At 39.5% G+C, this 20,777-nt stretch overlaps 1 non-coding gene across 1 annotated transcript; it reads left to right on the plus strand.

Moving 5' to 3' along the window:
• The first annotated feature begins 733 nt into the window (after nt 1-733).
• On the plus strand, nt 734-837 carry LOC112774316 (small nucleolar RNA R71). Its single transcript, XR_003188811.1, has one exon. It is a non-coding gene; the product is annotated as a small nucleolar RNA R71 (small nucleolar RNA).
• The last annotated feature ends 19,940 nt before the right edge of the window (nt 838-20,777 follow it).

Below are 20,777 nucleotides of genomic sequence, written 5' to 3' on the forward strand. Positions count from 1 at the left end.
GATGGCAGCTCCTTGGTTTTGCAGGTTAGAATTTACTTCTTCCTTAAAGGCTTTCAATTCGGTTATGTCTTGACTCATGGTTGCAAGCATTCCTTCTATCCTGTTTAATTGATCTTGAAATTGTTGGTTCGGATTAGGTTGGGTAGGTTGATTATTTTGGCCATGATATGATGGTTGGGAGTAAGTGTTTTGTGTGGCTTGGTATGATCTTTGGTTGGAGTTTTGGTATGTGGAATTGTTATGTTGGTTGTGGTTGTAAGGTTTGTGGTTTTGTGGTTGGGTTTGTTGGTTCCCCCACCCAAAGTTTGGGTGGTTTTTCCATCCTGGATTGTAAGTGTTGGAATGTGGATCATATGATTGCCTTTGTTGGTTTCCCACATAGTTGGCCTCTTCCCAATCACCTCCTTCAGTGCTTACTTCCTCTTGATCTTGTGTGTGTATTGCAGCCACTTGCTTTGTTTCTAATTTCCTGGGGAGCTCTGCTAGTTGCTTGGCAAACACCTTGTTTTGGGCTAAAATTGTATTAACATGGCTCAGCTCCATGATTCCCTTAGTGTTGTGTCTCTCTGAAGCATAGTAGTACTCATTCTCAGCCACTGTCTCAATCACTTCAATGGCTTCTTCCACAGTCTTTTTCCTGTTCAATGAACCTCCTGATGAATGGTCTACAGCCTTCCTTGATTCATAAGAAAGTCCATCATAGAAAATATGCAATTGCACCCAGTCATGGAACATGTCTGGTGGGCATTTCCTTGTCAAATCCTTGAACCTCTCCCATGCCTCGTAGAGAGTTTCACCATCTTGTTGTCTAAAAGTCTGAACCTCAGATCGAAGCCTATTGACCTTTTGTGGGGGGTAGAAACGTGCCAGAAACTTGCTCTCCACCTCATCCCAAGTTGTTAGGCTCCCCCTTGGGAATGATTCCAGCCACTTAGCTGCCTTGTCCCTAAGTGAAAATGGGAACAAGAGCAGTTTATAGGTATCTTCCTGGACTCCATTGGACTTCACAGTGTCGCAAATTCTCAGAAATTTTGTGAGATGTTGGTTTGGATCTTCATTGGCACTCCCACCAAATGAACAATGATCCTCCACAAGTGATATTAGCTGTGGTTTGAGTTCAAAATTGTTGGCCTGAATGGGTGGTTTCTGAATGCTGCTACCACAATTCCCAGAGGTTGGGTTTATGTATGAACCAAGAACCCTCCTCTCAGGAATGGCATTGTTTCCATCAGCCCTCTCATGGTTGTGAACTTCTCTATCCATGTTGAGATCTAAAGCTTCCTCAAAATTGTCCTCAGATTCTCCTTCAGATTCCTCTTCTCTCAGTACTCTCTTCCCTCTTGCTTCCCTTCTAAGTCTATGAAGGGTCCTCTCTGGTTCGGTATATGGAGGAGTTGATGTCTCTCCTCTCCTACCTGTCATACAAGAACACAGCACATGCACCAAACAAGTGAAATACTCTTGGTTAATGGAAGAGTATGGTTAGAGCAGTTGAGGAATTAATTCAAATAGTTAGTGAGTCAGTGAGTTAGTTGCTTGAATTTAAAGGCATAAAGAAAGAAAGCATGTAACAGAGTGCAGAAATTAAAATTCAACAAGTAACTTGAACTGAATTAACAAAGCAAGAAAAATGCTCAATCTAGTTAACTTCCAATTTGAGAATTGTCAATCGAAAACCAATCCCCGGCAACGGCGCCATAAACTTGATGCGCATAAACTTGTTATGCTACGATTTAGGAAATTGCACGATCGGCAAAATTCCTTCCGGCAAGTGCACCGGTTATCGTCAAGTAAAAACTCACAATAGAGTGAGGTCGAATCCCACAAGGATTGGTTGAGTGAGCAATTCGGATTAGAAGTATGTTCTAGTTGAGCGGAATCAAGATTTCGATGAGAATTGCGGAATGTAAAATTGCATGAATTAAAGAGTGAGAAGCTAAATTGCTGAAATTAAAAGGGATGGGGGTGATTGCATGAATTTAATTGCAGAATGTAAAGAGAAAGTGGTAGATCAGAAATGGGAGTTCATTGGGTGTTAGGAGATATTGAGATCTCCGAATCAAAACAACTTTTATCCCTTCCTCAACCAATGCATTCATTGAATTTTGCTTGGCAATCTTATATGATTGGATCCCAATCCCTTGGCTCACCAATTCTCTCTAAAAACAAACAAATTCCCAATCCCTTGGTTTAAATGTTCATAAGAAGAGATGATGCTCGATCACTGATTATACCACACAGTTTCATGAACCACAATTTGGTAGGATTACATGTCACAATATCCATCCAAACCCCAATCCAATTCACTGTGAGAAAGCTTCTCTAGCATGAATCCTCCATTCCTTTCCCAAGGTTCCGAAGGATTCCAATTATGGGTAGTTTCTTTCCCAAGACAACTACCCAATGGAATTAGATCGAGAAGCTTTCTAACAAAATTCAAGAGAAAAGATTGAAGAAGAAGATAAAACTATTATTGATTCATTGAATTACAATAGAGCTCCCTAACCCAATGGAAGGGGTTTAGTGAGTCATAGCTCTGAATTCAATTACAAAACTAAAAGAAAATGATCCAAAGTTCTCCGTGTTTTTCTCCCCAAAAGTTCTGTGTAAAAGTCCCCAACTAACTTAAATTCTATCCTATTTATACACTTTCTAAATTGAGCTTCTGTTGTGTTTCTTGGGCTTTGAGGCCTTTCCCTGAATTCCTTTTGCTTTGGGTTTATGGTCCATAATTCTGATGAGGCTGTGGTCCAATTCTGTAACATTCATTGAGCAAACTTAGTGATAAACAAGTAATGACACAAGACTCAACAAATTAAAGCTCCAGACTCATCAATTCTTTAGGCCCAATCCCATAAACCATGATATTCAATTGGGTTTCATACCATAATACGTTTAAGTTAATGTTTGTGCTCAAATGCTAACTTAAACTTCAATATATTTGGCCCAGAAACCCCTTTCAAAAAGTGGCGTTTAAGTTGAAGTTTAAGTTTCAGTTTAAGGTTAAACTGAAACTTAAACGTGGAAATGGAAGAAAGCAACCCAGGAGTGTGAAATGTCGAACACGTTTAAGCTTCAGTTTAAGGTTAAACTGAAGCTTAAACGTGGAAATGAAGGAAGCAACCCTGGAGGAGCAATTGGGTCGAACACGTTTAAGCTTCAGTTTAAGGTTAAACTGAAGCTTAAACGTGGAAATGAGAAAGCAACCCTGGAGGAGAGAAATAGTCGAACACGTTTAAGCTCCAGTTTAAGGTTAAACTGGAGCTTAAACGTGGAATGCTCATGGTGCCTTTCTTACTTCTGGCGTTTAACCTCCAGTTTAAGGTTAAACTGGAGGTTAAACGTGGAAATGCTTCTTTGGTGAGAATTTGTGTCGAACACGTTTAAGCTCCAGTTTAAGGTTAAACTGGAGCTTAAACGTGGAAATGCTCCCTTGGTGAAATTCTCATTCTGGCGTTTAACTTCCAGTTTAAGGTTAAACTGGAGGTTAAACGCCAGTTCCAGCATTTCTTAGCCTTCATGATTCTGGCGTTTAAGCTCCAGTTTAAGCTTAAACTGGAACTTAAACTCCACATGTGATATTCAAGCTTCCTTTATTGATTTTGTTGCTTCCTTGCCTAGCCTCTTCTTCCCTGAAATCATCCAAACAATTGCATCAAAGTCTTGCAAAATTTCATGAGAAATCTTCCATTCATAGCATTCAAGTAATATAACTAAAAACTCATGGAATTTGCATCAAAATCATACTGTTTGGATGATTCATTGCTTTGTTATTCATTTAACCATTCTTGGTTACTTTAAGCTCAAGAAAATGCATAAAACAACTAAAACTAACAGAAAAATGCTAGTGAAACTAGCCTAAGATGCCTTGGCATCAATATGACCAATGGAGATTCAAATCTCGGTACCATCAGATGCAAATTGAATGGATAAATCAGAAGAAGATATATCCAGAAATTCCACTCTGGCTGCCGGATGATGGATGCCAAGAAATGAAGGACAAAATTCGAAAGAGGAGGTGGGAGGAACTCATATCACCAATCACCCGAATCAATGCTAATATCATAAGAGAATTCTATGCCAATGTCTCAAGGCTTGACATGAGTGAGGCCCCAACATACAAGAGCTATGTGCGAGGAGTGGAAGTAGATTTTAGCTCGGATGCAATCAAAAAAGTCTTGGGACTAAAATCAGTTCGCTTTAGTGAACCGGGATACCACCAAAGGGTAAATGGTGATCCGGATTATGATGGGATTGCTAGAGATATTTGTATGGAAAACTCAGAGTGGGAAGGAGATGACAAGAATAAATACAAGTATTTGAAGAGAGTTAACCTTACCCCGAAAGCAAAGGGATGGTATGAGTTGTTGAAAAGATCAATTCTGGGCACAGTAAACACCTCAGAAGTTAACAAGAATAGAGCTATTATGTTGCATTGCATAATTGTGGGAGGAGAGGTAAAAGTTCATGAAATTTTGGGAAAGGACATTCAAAAGCTGGCTGAGAAGAATTCGGCCAGATCTTGGTTGTACTATCCGAGTACCATTTGGAGGTTGTGTGCAAAGGCTAAAGTTCCAATGGAAGAGGAGAATCCAATGTGGTTAAGCCAAGGCATGCCTATAACCATTGAAAGAATGATGATGCCCCCTGAAGCACATCAAGGCCGAAGACCACATGGAAGAAGGGAAAGAGAGGAACCAATGGAGGGAGAAGAATTACAAGAGGAAGAAGAGCCACAAGAGGAGGAGGAACAGCAGCACACTCCTCTACATAACAATCTGGACATGACTCAAATGCAGGAAGCAATTGGAAGATTATCACAACAGTACATAAGAATTCAAGAAAGGCAAGAGGAATACCATTCACTATACATGAAAAACCAACAAGCACAAGAAGAACGGGAGCTAAGAATGATGAACAAACAAAGTGAATTCGAGTCAAGATTCCTTGTGATGCAAGAAGAACATGCTTTTCAATCTCATGAATCATTTGGAAAGTTGGAACAAATGCAAGCTGAAAATTTGAGGGCTCTCAAAGAGTTCACAACACTCCAAGATGCAAGATATGAAGTCCAAGCCGACTACAACATAAATAGTCAAATCAAGCTGAACTATATTGGAGAGCATCTGCACAACATGGATCCAGCTTTTCCAACCTTTGATGAATTCTTCAAAAGGAGAAGTGAGATAGAAGTAAGCAATGCAATGAAGCTTGAAGATAGAGTAGAGGAAGCAATGAATAGAGCTGGGTTCTGGCGGGATCAACAGACAACAGACATGGACACAGGGAACACCAGCAACCAGGTGTATGAAAGAAGAAAGAAAAAGTATGACAAATAAAAGGTGGACTTGCTCCTTGTTCAACACTAAGAAAGCATGCATTGTGTCTGTTTTAAGTGGTCCTTGCATCTTTAAGTAGTTGTCATAATTAATAGTCTTTGCATTTTGTTTGTTTCTCTTAGAATAAGTAAGCTAGTCTATGTGTGTGCTTGTGTGTTTACTTTCACTGAACAAAAAGCATGCTTTGTCCCCTGCATTTTCAATTCAATAAAAGAAATGTTTGAATGTGAAGTGAGATAGTTCTCTGTTAGATAGAAGTAAAATAAAAGTAAGTGGTGGTATGTGTGTGATTGTATAATAGCTCACCTTTAATGAATAAGAACACTAGGATGTCTCCTCTTAAGTAGAAAGTAGCTATTGTCTATGAATCTCAATTGAATAAAAATCCTTGGTTAGAAAGAAAAACAAAAAGAAAGAAAAAAGGGGAGAAAAAGAAATAGCCAAGAAGTGGCAGAACAAAAGAAAAACAAAAAGAAACAAAGCTGGACACCAATAGCTTGAACCTTAGAATATATGCCTGTGGTGTCTTTGTATTAGGATCTGCTTGGATTATTAAGCTCTTTAGAGTGCATCAACACTTGATGACTTGGGTTAACTAACCCGGGATCATCAGCTAAAAGTCCACTATCAAGAGCAACCTAACTACAAGGCATTTAGTAGCCCAAAGAGGTGCTGGGCATCAATGTTCTAAGAAGGAATGTGAGCCAAGTGTCTATAGTGAATAATGTGTCAAGTATAAAGAAAAGGAAATGAACTTGCTACACATGACACTCAAATAAAGCTCATGAACAAGATAATAGACAAGGATAAAGGAATAATGAGAGGTCATAGCAGTATGTTACTTGAAGCTTGAAAGAGGCTTTCTAGGCTTAAGAGTCAATAAGAGGTGAGTGTGTACATATCCACATAAAACCCCATGAACTATCAATAACACTCTACTAGCATGAACATCCTCTCCCATTTCATTCTTTCTTCTCAATAAATCATTTCTTGCTTGGGGACAAGCAAGCTTTAAGTTTGGTGTTGTGATGACAAGTCATCTTAGCCTAGTTTCACTAGCCTTTTTCTTTTGTTTTCAATTGAATTATGCACTTTCTTGAGCCAAAAGCAAGCCAATTGGGTAGATTTTCATGTTTCCTTTGATTTAATCAACCATGTATGAATTCATGCTATTTCATGAGGTTTTATGCTATAATTGTCATATATTATGAAAGAATGAATATCTCATGATTTTGAGCATAGCTTTGATGTGTTTGGTTGATTAATGATAGGTGAAGAAAGCTTGGAGAAAGGTTGATGCAAGAAGGAATGGCTAAGAGGAATGACTTGAGTCTTGGATTAATTATGAACCAGGAAGCAAAAGCTGGAGCAAAAGTTAGCCCCTAACTTTTTGGCTAACTTTTGGGCAAAAGCTGGAGCAAAAGTTAGCCCCTAACTTTTTGGCTAACTTTTGGCATGAAAAACACTCCCTGGATGCACCAAAAGTTTGCGCCAACGTTAGCCCCTAACTTTTTGGCTAACGTTGGCACTTGAAAAACTCCCTGGGCTAGCAAAAGTTTGCGCCAACGTTAGCCCCTAACTTTCTGGCTAACGTTGGCGCCATGAATAACTAAGAGGAGGCCAACGTTGGAGCAAAAGTTAGACCCCTAACTTTTGCCCCAACGTTGGTATCAGCAAAACAAGGGTGCTGATGTGAAAAGTTGGAGCAAAAGTTAGACCCTAACTTTTACTGCAACTTTTACTCAAGCTTTCATGATTCTAACCCGGTTCAATTCGGTTCTTCTCCAAACTCCAAGAGCAATCAACCAAGGCCTCTCTCAACCCAATTCCACCAAGAGCAAAGGCCCAATTGAAGGCTTGAAGACCATTTGAAGAAAGTGTATAAATAGATTAGAATTTAAGTTTTAAGGGAGCTTCCCTTTTAGTTTTTCTGAATAGCTTTCTTTTGAGTTTTGCTGAGAAGCTCACTTTTATTTTTCTTAGCATTGTTGTTTAATTGAAGAGAATTTGGGAGGAGAATTGATCTCTCTTCTTCCTTGTTCTTGCCCAGCACTCTTTACTTTTCTTGTCTTGGATTTTGGGAGGAGAATTGAAGAAATTCTGTTTCAATCTCACCTTGGGATCTTGTTTAATTTTCTGCTTAATTGAATTTCAGTTTCGGTTAATTGCTTTTCATCTACTTTCTTTGCAATCTACATTTCCTTTGCAATTGTTCTTGTTGGATCTAGGAAGGCATTGAGATCTAGACTTGGTTTTCTAGTCTCTTGGGTCCTGAGATCCGGATTTCCCATTTCCCATTCCCTGTTTACTGTTTTCATGCTTATTTACATTTCTGTTTTAAGATCCGGTTTGATTCAAGACATCCTTTACTTCTCTGTTTGTTGCAATTTTACATTTCCTTGTTTAATTTCTGCAAATCCAACTCCCCATTCCCTTTACAATTCAAGCCATTTACATTTCTTGCACTTTAAGATTTTGCAATTTACATTTCTTGCGTTCTAAGTTTCTGCCATTTAATTTCTTGTTCTTTAAGATTTAGCACTTTAATTCCTGTTCTCTTTAATTTCATGCCAATTACCCATTCCCTTTACTTTCTATGCAATTTAAATTCTGCAAATCACAAATCTCTCAACCAAATCTTGATTCGCTTGACTAAATCAACCACTAAACTAAAATTGCTCAATCCTTCAATCCCTGTGGGATCGACCTCACTCCCGTGAGTTATTATTACTTGATGCGACCCGGTGCACTTGCCGGTTAAGTTTGGGTATTTTGGAGAAATTCGTTTCTCCGCGAAAATATCCCATCACCTGGCGGGAGAAAAACTTCACCCCGCAGGAGAAGGCCGACCAGCTGCTTCTTGCTAATGACTCAGTAAAGTTTGCAAACCGATACTGTGAGCTGAAGTATCCGGTATTCGCAAACTCCAGGAACCTATACCTGGAAAGGACCTTGAAGATCCCAGGAGAACTCCAGCAATACACCTCTGATCAGATCAAACAAAGAGGCTGGTTCTTCCTGGAGAGACCCCTGACTGAGGTCAATGCATCTTGGGTTAGAGAATTCTACTGGAATTACTTCAAGACCTCCGTAGATGCAGTAAACCTCAGAGGAAAGCAAATTCTGGTTACTGAAGAGGCAATATAAGAGGTTCTGAAGCTTCTGCCTAAATCTGATCAGCCAGATGGTTATTAGAAAGCTGAGGAAGACATGCGCTTTCTAAAGTTTGATTGGGATGCAGTCAAGGCCCGGATAGCCCTTGACCCGACTGTTCCTTGGATTATGGGTCAGAACACCACCATGCCCAAGGGAATCAAGCAGGCATACTTGAATAATGAGGCTCGGCTGTGGCATCAGATACTAAACAACTTCATTATGCCGAGTACTCACGAGACCAATATACCTGCCGCTTTGATCACCCTCCTATGGTGTGTGATGGAGGGTAAGGACCTGTACCTGCCACGCTTTATCCGGTTCTACATGGCCAGGGTCCACGTCCGAGGCACTCTTCCCTTTCCATACTTGATCACACAGCTAGGCCGTCGAGCTGACGTGCCTTGGGAGGATGCTGATGAGAGGCCACCTGCTGCAGAATGCAAGAAGATCATCCCACACAGCAAGAACTTTCTGGCCTTGGGCTACAGACCTCCAGTCCTCACTGCTCCTGGTGACACTGCCACACCATCTGCCGGCCCCTCTTCCTCTACAGCTACACCTTCCACCACCACTGCACCTCCACCTGCCCCAGAGCCCATCTATCATCTAGTGCACCGCCTGTTTCGACGGCTTGACCAGATGGAGCATCGCAACAAGCGACACTATGAGCTTCTGAAGCTGATGATACGATCTGGCGACATCCCCTCCAAGTTCGACACACCATCCGAGGCATCTGAGGAGAAGGCGGATGCGCCCACCCACAGCAGGAGGTAGAGCAGGCAGGCACCCAGCAGGCAGCACACCATCAGGAGGCTCCGCCTCAGATTCAGGCTATAGACCCTGAGATCCCTCTTCAGTCAGCACCCCCTCTACAGCAGTCAGACCCTTAGATCACCACTACAGAGACTCCAGCTACCCAGCCTTCCAGTGAGGACACCCCTTTACACCCTGCTTGAGTGAGCATCAGGGACGATGCTACATTTTAAGTGTGGGGAGGTCGCTATCTCTAGCATTCTTTTCTGGTGAACCACTACATACTCTTTTTATTTATTTCGATATTTTTCTGTATTTTTCTCTTTATTTTTATTTTTATTTTCTGAGTACTTATACATTGTTGTTTATGTATTTTTACTCCATTTCTACATTTTGCATTTTTTTTAGTTCATATTTTAGCCACTTAGTTTAGTTGCAATTCTAACTTATTAGTTATAGAAATTGTGGATTGATTAGTATAGTTTACCCTTTTTAGCATAAGATAACTCAGAATAGATTGAAAAGAAAAAGGAAGTAAACTAGAGACTTTAACAGAATCAAAACAACACACACCTTGTATATATAGCATTACATGTTAGTTAACAACACTTCATCAAGGAGAAACACTAGAACTTTAAAGCCATTCAATATAAGTTTTACATTGAGAATAATGGGAATTTTTAACTAAACCTGCATGACATACATAAGTGATAAATGATTTTTGAGCTAGAGAACACATAGCCTGTGAGTTTTGGAGCTTAATTGTATGGTTACATTCAAACCATAATTTTTATTCCTGTGTGTTCCGCCCTTCTTTTATATTCTGGTGTTCTTTACTTTGTTTTAATCTATATGTCTGATTATAGAATGTAGATACATACCAGGAGAGTGATTGAGGCCATTATTTGATTTTAGCTCACTTATCCCAAAATAGCCTACCTTTTACATCACCCTTGTTAGCCCCCTTGAGCCTTTAAATCCCCTTTTATTCTATTAGCCACATTACTAGCCTTAAGCAGAAAAATAAAATAAAATCCCAAGTTGAATCCTTGGTTAGCTTAAGATAGAAAATTATGTATAGTTTAAATGTGGGAAAACCTATTGGGAACATGGATAATAAAAAAAAGGTAGAAAAGTTGAAAAGAATAAAATAACTCAAATAAAAAGTTTTGGAAGCATGCTCATGTAAAATCAATTATAATTGAATTACCATGTGCATTAAAAAATTTATTAAATTATTTTTCAATATTTGAATAAAGGGGACACCAAAGGATCCCCCAAATGCAAATAAAGCAATGCACATGGGATAAAAATAAATATTGAGGCATGAGCATGTAACATCAAAAGTGAGAAAATATGGAAAATAGGTAAAGAAGCTTTGATTTAGAAAGTATGTATGTTAGGTGAGATCTTAGTCTAATTAAGGATTCACTTATTAGCTCACTTAGCCTTATACATATACCCTTACCTTTACCTTGGCCCCATTACAACCTTACTTAAGACCTCATGATTTTTGGTATGAATGTATTCTATGATTGTTGATTGGTTAGATGAAGAACAAAGTTATAGAAAGTAAGAATAAAAAGAAGAATAGAGTGATTAACCCAATAAACACTGAGTGATTAGAGAGTAAACACAAAATCCAGTGAGGGTTCAATAGCTCATTAACATATATCTCTGTTTAAATTATTAATTGTCTTGCAAGTTTTTAAAATGTTTCTCTCTCCCATCTCAATTGTAAAGGCACTTTATCACTATCTAAAGTTTGGCTATATATATATACATGACTCCTTGAGAATGTGAATTAATTTAACTACATGCAAGCTTTATATACAAGTGAATAAAAATTGGAATTGCATGATGCATCATTCATCTAGGTAGTTGCATTTAGATTAGATTGCATTGCATGACATTCCACCACTTTAACCTTACTTTTTACCTTGGATTTAGCATGAGGACATGCTATTGTTTAAGTGTGGAGAGGTTGATAAACCCATATTTTATGATATATTTTGTGCTTAATTTGAGTGATTTATTCAATCCTTCACCCACTTATTCATATTAATTGCATGGTTTTACTTTCCCTTCCTTATTATGTGATGTATGTGAAAAACATGTTTTCTATGCTTTAAAATTAATTATTTTAATTACATTTATTTCCATTCGATGCCGTGATTAGTGTGTTGAGTAGTTTCAGATCTTCTAAGGCAGGATTGACTTAAAGAATGAAAAAGGAAACATACAAAAATAGAAAGAAAGCACAAAATGGAGTTTCTAAAGAAACTGGCATCCACGCGATCGCATGGGCGACGCGGACGCATGCCAGGTGCGAATCAACAGCGACGCGGCCGCATGAATGACGCGACCGCGCGCCTTAAGCAAAACACATATGACGCGGTCGCATGACTGACGCGACCGCGTGACGAGAAAAGCTCCAAATGACGCGACCGCGTGACCCACACGGACGCGTGACAGAGGCCACGCACCAGAAATTACAGAAAACACTCCCAACGAATTCTGAAGCCCTTTTTAGCCCAAATCCAAGTCCAGAAGGCATAGACCAGAGGTTATAAAGTGTGGGAATGCACCCATTCAGAGAGAGCTCGCCAATTTAGTTACTTCTCATGATTTAGATCTAGTTTTGAGAGAGGTTCTCTCCTCTCTCTCTTAGGATTTAGGACTTCTCTTAGTTTTAGGAGTGACTCTCAATCCCAGGTTTAATGTTCCTTTATTTTAAGCTTCCCTTTCACTTTTATTCATTCCATTACTTTGGTTGATTATTTACTTTGTCATTTAATTTATGAATTCTTCTATGTTCCAGATTATTTGAATTAATGTTATTTGAGGTATTTCAGATTAATATTGCTTTCTTTTATTTATGCTATTATTGCTTTTACTCTGAAGACATCTTTATTCCCATAGATTTACTTTTCCCCTTTTGGTCTTGGTTAAGAAATCAATAACTCAGGAGTTATCTTAGCTCAATATAATTGATAACTGTTATCTTTGCTAATTGAACTGAACTTCAATAATCCCAACCTTTTCTTAGAAAATAAATAGGATTCGAAGATCAAGCTAATTAGTCCCTTGACTTTCCTTTGCTTTAGTAAAGGTCAACTAAGTGGAATTAAGATTCAATCTTCTTTATTATTGAGAAGGGTAACTAATTTAGACTTCCAATTTCTCATCCCTTGCCAAAAGTTTGCTTTACAGTATGTATTTATTTTTAATTACCAATTAAATTATTTGTCATATTTGCTCCTCATTCTTGAAACCCCAATTTTGCAATCTCCATAACCAATAATAAGAACATACTTCCCTGCAGTTCCTTGAGAAGACGACCCGAGGTTTGAATACTTCGGTTAACAATTTATTTAGGGGTTTGTTACTTGTGACAACCAAAACGTTTGTACGAAGGGATTTCTGTCGGTTTAGAGACTATATCTACAACACGACTGTTTTTATGAAATTCTTTACTGGCAAAAATCCTAACGTCAATAGATCCACTTTCTCATGCAATATATCACTCATGTATATTTTTTTTATTTGAATTTAAGCTAAGTGAGTAATACATGAGACATCTTTTCAGAATTAAAGAAATAGGGAGAACTAAACTAGTCCTAAGATTCTAACTAATAAAGGATCATGCAGCAGACAAAGCAAAATAGCAGAAAATCGGAACATAACATAGTAAAAGCGGGAAGGAATATGGAATGAAAGGAACTCAACCACCTTAGTTATCCTAGCGGAAGTTTTATTTTTCAGGTTGTGCTCCTCCGTGAAGATGATTCGCCTCCCTTTTGGTGCCATAAAAATAGACAGAAAACCTATAAGCGAAGCGTCAACACCAAACCTAAAGGTTTGCTTGTCCTCAAGCAAAGAAGAACTGAAAATAAAAATAAATAGTGAGAGGAAAGAAGAATATACAGGTAAAAGAACAAGAGAGAATTAGGATTGGGAGAAAAGAAAGATAAGATAGTTGGCAAATCAGGGAAGCTGTGCGGTGCAAGCGACGCGGCCGCGTGGGGCACGCGGTCGCGCGAATTGTTCTTATACTGATTGACGCGGTCACGTTGGTCACGCGGTCGCGTGACCCGTTTTATGCTACGAGCGTGAGGGCAGCCTCGCGTTCGCACAACTCTCTGTTTGAGATTTTATTTTTTTGCCAAATCTTGGGTGACGTGATCGCGTAGGGCAGGCGATCGCGTGAGTGGCCATTAGAAGGATATGACACGGACGCATGAGCCATGCGTCCGCGTGGGAAGAATTGTGCGTTCAGCGCCAATCCAGCACCACTCTAGCACAACTTTCGGTCGTGCACCCTTTTCACGTCGAATTCCAGGGCGCCGCGTGAGTGACGCGGTCACGTGGGAGGTCAATGTTCCCACCTGACGCGGACGCGTCAGCGACGCGGTCGCGTGGGGTGCTTTGTGCCACGGGCACGCCTCTAGCCATGCTCTCGCGTGACTCTCTGTTCGTGTTATTATGTTCTCCAATCACTTGCGGCGCAGACGCGTCAATGGGGCGGTCGCGTCGCGTAATTTTTTTTTTTTGAAATATAGCTTGAGGTGTTCAGTTCTTGGAAGAACATAGCTGCATGATCAGAAAATTAGTAAGAACTCAATAAAAATAAAATAAAATAACTAAGAAAACTACTACTACAAAAAATAGCTAAGGATACGAAATTATCGGGTTGCCTCCCGACAAGCGCTTCTTTATCGTCACTAGCTTAACGGCCAGCTCCTCTAAGGAGGAGGATCATAGGGGCTCAGCTCTTCACCCCTTACTTTGAACTTCTTTCCTGTGTCTCCATAACGTAGCTCAATATGCTCCAGAGAGAGGATTCTGATTACTGTATAAACCCATGCTGGATTGCTGGTCAACACCAGCTTCATTCCTGAAGAGAAACCTTCAGTGGGATCTTTTTATTTCTCCATCCTCTGGGTATTTTTTTTTTTTGGGACCTCCTCCTTGGTGGATGATGCAGTTCCAACACCAAACTTAGGTTTGATGTCAGGCGTAATTTTATCTGTTGTCACCACAGGAGGTTTGAGTTGCAAATTCTGCTGTGCATCATCAGGGGGTTCTTGAAGGTTTGGATAAGCTCAGCCTGCATGCACCTCTCTTCTTCACCTGTTGAATGTACATCTTTGAAGACATGAAAGACCAGTTGCTCATTATGTACTCTAAGCACTAATTCACCCACTTCTACATCAATCAGAGCTCTTCCAGTGGCTAGGAATGGTCTTCCTAGAATTATAGAGGCATTCTCATCCTCCCATGTGTTAAGAATCACAAAGTCTGCTGCGAGGAAGAACTTACCCACTTTAACCAAGATATTTTCCACTAATCCGTATGCAGGCTTCATAGATTTGTCTTCCATCTGTAATGCTATCTTTGTGGATTGTGCCTCTTGGATTTGTAGCTTCTTCATCACAGATAAGGGCATTAGATTTATGCTTGCCCCTAGATCACATAGGGCTTTCTCAAAGGTTGTGCTCCCAATGGTGCATGGAATTTGAAAGCTCCCTAGATCTGGCATCTTCCTTGGCAAGTTATTATGAATGACAGCACTACATTCCTTAGTCAGGACTACTGTCTCATCTCCCTTTAAACGCTTTTTCTTTGACAACAGCTCCTTCATGAACTTGACATAGATAGGCATTTACTCTAAAACCTCAGCAAAAGGAATATTTATTTGTAACTTTCTGAAGATTTCCAAGAACTTTGAAAACTGCTTGTCCTTGGTCTCCTTTTGAAGTCTCTGAGGATACGGCATCTTAGGCTTGTACTCAGGAGCCTTTGGCAGTGTAGGATAAGTGTCAAGAGAGTCTGGGAATGGGTTATCTGCACGCTTTGGAGGGGCGTGCTCTACTTCTTCCTTCTTCTCATCTGGAGTTTCTTTTTCTACTATATCTTCATTGACCTTGGTCTCAGAGCCAGCTACTTTACCACTTCTCAATTGAATACCCTTGCAATCTTCTCCTGGGTTCACCATTGTATCACCTTGAAATATACTTGCAGACCTCTCAAGTAATTGCTTGCTCAGTTGGCCCACTAGTACCTCTAAGTTTCTAATAGAGGATCTGGTTTCCTGTATAACTTGTGCTTCCGTACTTGCCACTTGTTCACTTATTACGGTGATAGCCTTGCATTCCTCTCTTGGATTTGGAATTGTGTTACCAAGAAGGCTATTAGTGGTCCTCTGATCAATTTCATTAACCTTTGTGGCTAATTGACCCATTTGAATCTCCAGGTTCTTGATGAATGCTCTGGTTTCCTGTCTAACACCTGTCAATATTGCTTCCAAATCATTGTTCTGCTGGAGACTGCCCTGAGAACTATTATTGAAGTTCTGAGATCTCTGAGATTGGTCCCTCCACCCAAATTTTGGGTGATTTCTCCATCCCTGGTTGTATGTCTTAGAATATGGATCATTGTTGGGATTCTCAGGTGATACGTAAAAATTTAATTTCATGTAATTACCGGCAAGTATACCGGGTCGTATCAAGTAATAAAACTCACTAAGAGTGAGGTCGATCCCACGGAGATTGGTAGATTAAGCAACTTTAGTTAAATGGCAGATTTAGTCAAGCAAACATGGTTTTGATTTCATGAGAATTGTGATTTTTGAACATAATTACAAAAAATTAAATGACAAGGAATCTAAAGAATTGCAATGAAGCAAGAAAATAAAAGTAAATAACTGAAACTTAAAGTGCAAGAAACTTAAATGACATCAAAAGTAAATTGCAAGAAAGTAAAGGTTGCAGAACTTCAAAGAACATAAGAGTAAATAGCAAGAAATAGACAAGCAGAATCTAAATGACAAGAATAATAAATTGCAAGAATGTAGAAGGGATTTGGGTAATGGGTATTCAAAATAACTAAAGAGCAAAAGAGATGAGAATTAATGATGGAGAGATCATTAGGGATCGGAGATGCAAATTCTCATGAATTGATGTTGATCAATTCCTTCTCAATCATGGGTATAGATCCATGGCAATTTGTGGGTAATTGAGTCCCAATCTCTTGGTAACTCAATTTCTCTCAACACAACCAATTGCCACTCTCGTGATCTAGTTGTTCATGAGAAGAGATGAAGTTCAATTCCTAATCCAAGCCACACAACTTCCAGAATCTCAACTAAGGGAGGTTACATCTCACATACCAACCAAAGTGTATTGATCAAGGAAATCATGAAAGGATGAACTCTAAACTAAATTATGTAGCTCCTTTCTCAAATTCACTACATAATTCATATAGATTAATCCCTCTCTCGATGGTGATTGAATCTATGAAGAACAAGAGTTTCCTTTCAGATGAACCACTTGAATTGAAAAGGAAAAGAAAAATTATCAACTCATTCAAATGAGCAGAGCTCCTCCCCCTAATGAAAATGTGGTTTAGTGAATCATAGCTCTAAATTCAACAACAATTGCAATAGATGAAAATTAAACTAAGTGTAGAGAAGAATGAAGAAGAAGAAGAAGTTCTTAAAACTGAAATTCAAAATTGCAAGAAAAACAAAATAGAGAACGGGTGAGAAAATGTCTAAGTCTCAAAACAAGTCAAAAGCCAAAAATAAAGTAGTAGTAAAAGTCCCTCTAAGTATCAAACTTTTCTCTATTTATACTACTCCTAAAACTCCTTCAGAGGTCTTTAATTTGGGCTAGCAATGTGGGCTTTCTCTTTGTTGAATTTCTGGTTCAATTGAAGAAGTGTTGCTAAACAAGGAAGGAGGAGTTCATTCATAATGCTTCTGGCCCAATGACTTGGCATTATTACCAATAACTCTAGGCTTAATGCACGTTGGCAATGTGCATGGTGTTTTCCTGGGAGTGAGCTCTGAGACTTGGGCGTTGTTAGCCCAAGTTGTTGCTAACAACTTGCTTTTCTTCTTCTTGACTCTACTCTCATGCTTAATGTTGCCCAAAATTTGAGTATCAATCCTCTGCTTCAATATGGACTATCATCCATCATTGGAAAGCTCAGAGTGTCTTCTTTCTAATGCACTTGGAATCATCTCAATTGGATTTTTCTAGCTCAAGTTATGCTTCCTCAAAGAAGGTAAGGTCAAGCTACCAAGTTGTTGCTGAAAACGCCCCTTTCTTCCCAAGTTGGCAACGTGCCAAGCCTTCCAAGGCTGCAACAATGGGCTGGCATTGTCCTCAAACATGCCCCCTTGTTGGCACGTTGGCAACGTGCTCGTGCTCCCCTCCAGGGCTCATTCATGCTTCCTTAAATTGCAACCTCATTTTCTTGTTTTTGGAGCCTAAATATGACTCTGATTCGAGCTTCCATTTCATGCTCCACTATAGACTATTATATATGGTTGGAAAGCTCTGAATGTCAGCTTTCCAACGCAACTGGAAGCACTCAATTTGGATCTCTGTAGCTCATGTTATGCTCCATTGAAGGGGACATGGTCAGGCTGCTAAAATCGCAGGCGTTTTTGGCAAAAACGCCTTTGTATTTCCAAGTTGCCAACGCCTTCAGATTCTGAAGCTCTAAATGAAGCCCGCTTTTGAAGCTTTAAACGAATGTCAACCCCATACTATGATATATGGTTGGAAAGCTCTGGATGTCTACTTTCCAATGCCGTTAAGAGTGCATCATTTAAAGGTCTACAACTCAAGATATACTCCATGGAAGAGAGCAAGGTCAAGCTGCCAGGGTTGCTGCGTTGTTGATGAACACTCCTTCTTCTCAGCACGTTGGCAACGTGCCAGCCCCTGCCCCTTTGCTCCATGCTTGCTTCCTAGCGTTGCCACTACACACGCCAATGAATCCCAAGTTGGCAACGTGCTCGAGCCTTCCTCAAGGCTCCATGTTTGTTGCTTGGCGTTGTCATTGAACACGCCTATGTTTCCTGGCGTTGGCAACGCCAGCTTCTCCTCCTCTTGGGCCAAGCTTGCTTGTGTGCGTTGCCAAGGAACACATCCCTTGTTCCTGGCATTGGCAATGCCAGCTTCCTCTCCTCCTGGGCCAAGCCTTCTAGCTCAGCGTTGCCTTGAATAACGCTTCTTCATTCCCACGTTGGCAACGCCCTCGAGCTCCTCCTTGGCCCAATTCCTTGCTTGCCTACGTTGCCATCAAACACTCACCTCTTTCTCCAAGTTGGCAACGTGCAAGTCCTCTGCCTCCTTGCCAAACTTGATGTATTCTCAAGGCTTCTTGCTTCATTACCTATCATTAACCAAAGAATTTGCTTCAAAGTTTTGCCATTCTATGCAACAATTTTCAAGAGATCCATTCATGCTAATTCATTTGTCAACTCCTTGAATTCTTTGCACAAATATGGCCAAATTCCACCTAGTTCTTGGTTCATGAATGCATGGAGAGAAAACTCACACAAATGCTTGTTTATTTCAAAGAAAGTGAATGAAATTCAGCTAAAACTACTTAAACTAACTAGCTAATATAGCAAAGATGCAAATGCATCACAACACCAAACTTAAACCTTGCTTGTCCTCAAGCAAGAAAAGAACTATGCACAAAGGTTTCTTTTAATTGGAACAAGTTGAGGGATAACTTGCAATGCCTTGGTGAGTGAAGTGATTAAGTGATAGTGGGGTGAACTCTGAATTATATGCTCATGCAAGGGTTCCAGTGCTTATTAGTCCCTACATTTTGGAAGTCTTAGATCTTAGGATTTTCATTCAAATGATATCATGAAAATCTCTCTATAGGTAATCACCTTGAAGCAGTCTTATAGTTTTTGTGTCTTGGCCTTGACTCTAAGTGTCATGTCTCAAAGCGGCTCTTTAGATAAGCTTTCAATCAATACTCCCAAACCAGTTGGTCTTATGGTATTAGGTGTTGAAGCACCCCCTTAGGATTTACTTGCTCAAGCCTCTCTCTTTGACACAATTCTACCACAAGCATTTAACTAGGATAATAACTCTTTGAGTTCTTATTTCTTTCTTTTTCTTCCTAGTAATTGATGCTCAGAGCCTTTTGCCATGTTCTCCTTTTTTTTTTTGCTGCTTCTTGGATCAAAAGATATTTGAGAATCTCCACAATACTTCTTTGAACTCTATTTCCTGCCTATGAGCTCCCATGCAGGTTTTCATAAACATGCAACCTCAATACACAATCATACAACTAGAACCACCACTTCTCTTAATCTTTTGCTTGCCTCAAAACAAATTTTTGACTCCTCAATCATTCTTTTTCAAAGAAATGTTCTCTGTTTGCATTCTTATAGATATTGAGTGCAAGCAATTTCAAGAGTATGGTGTTATGATATATCAAACGTCTTAGTTATTGAACTACAAAGAAGTCATACTAAGCAGATAAACAGGGGTACAATATCACTTTCAATCATAACAGTTTTAAGTAAAAGACAATCACTTAACAATATAACCTTTTGGAGTTCACTTGCTTTACTCCTTATCATCATCATTGTTGGTCTTTACATCCTTCTTTGCCTCTTTGATTGATGATGCTTAATCCTTCCCAAGATTGAAGTGACTGCCTACAATGAACTTTGAAAGTTGCTTGTCCCCAAGCACTTGAAGAATGGTTAGCATGCATGAATTATTTGTGGGCTTTTGAACTTACTTTGGTGTGGGAACACCAAACTTAGTACCTTGTCGATGGTTCTCATGCATCAAATCAACCATATATGGAACTTCTTTTTCTTTGCCAAAGGTAATAGAACTAAAGACTAGGAAACAGTAAAATAGTTAACTAGTTTATCTAAATGCTTGAAGCTAGCATTATGCAGAAGGTGAGAATATGTTTTATGATGAGATTTTGGTGGAACACCAAACTTAGAATCCTTCATTCTCCCTTATATTATTTTGGTGTGCAACACCAAACTTAGCTTCTTGCAATATGGATAAAGCTAATTAACCTTTTTATTAAACTGGCTATGAAAAGAAAACTACCTCAGGTTGGGTTGCCTCCCAACAAGCGCTTCTTTATCGTCATTAGCTTGACGGTTGTCCCTCTTTAGGGAGGATGATGATCATAGTGCCTCAATCCTTCCCCTCTCACCGTGAGCTTCCTTCCAGTGTCTCTCTTGATGATTTCCACATGTTCAAGTGAGAGGATTTTGTTCACTGTGTAATATCCAGAAAAGTGTGGAGATGTTTCCATTGGTTGGTAAGTTAGCATCACTTTATCCCCTGGTGAGAAGCCTTCAGTGGGGATTTTTTTGTTTTTCCATCCTCTTGGCACTTTCTTCTTGGGACTTTTTTCTTTTTTAGGAGGTAGTTCAGGTTTCGAAGCCTCAATTTTTGGAATGTCCTTGCTGAGAATCTCAAATGCAGGTTTTGGTTGTAGCTTCTCCTCTATTCTTTGAGCTTGTTGCACCACTTCTACCTCTTCCTTTCTTTTCCAGCATGAGCTTAGGTGCATTGGAAGTGTTTCATCAGGTGCCTCTTTTAAGTTTGGCTCTATGGAATCAATCTTCATACACTCTTCCTCTTGGGTGGAAAGTTGCAAATTCTTGAAGACATGGAATACTATATGCTCTTCATGCACCATTAGCATCAATTCTCCTTTTTCAACATCTATCAA

The sequence above is a fragment of the Arachis hypogaea genome, chromosome 18 (assembly GCF_003086295.3).
Source record: "Arachis hypogaea cultivar Tifrunner chromosome 18, arahy.Tifrunner.gnm2.J5K5, whole genome shotgun sequence".
In the NCBI taxonomy this organism is placed as follows: Eukaryota; Viridiplantae; Streptophyta; class Magnoliopsida; order Fabales; family Fabaceae; genus Arachis; species Arachis hypogaea.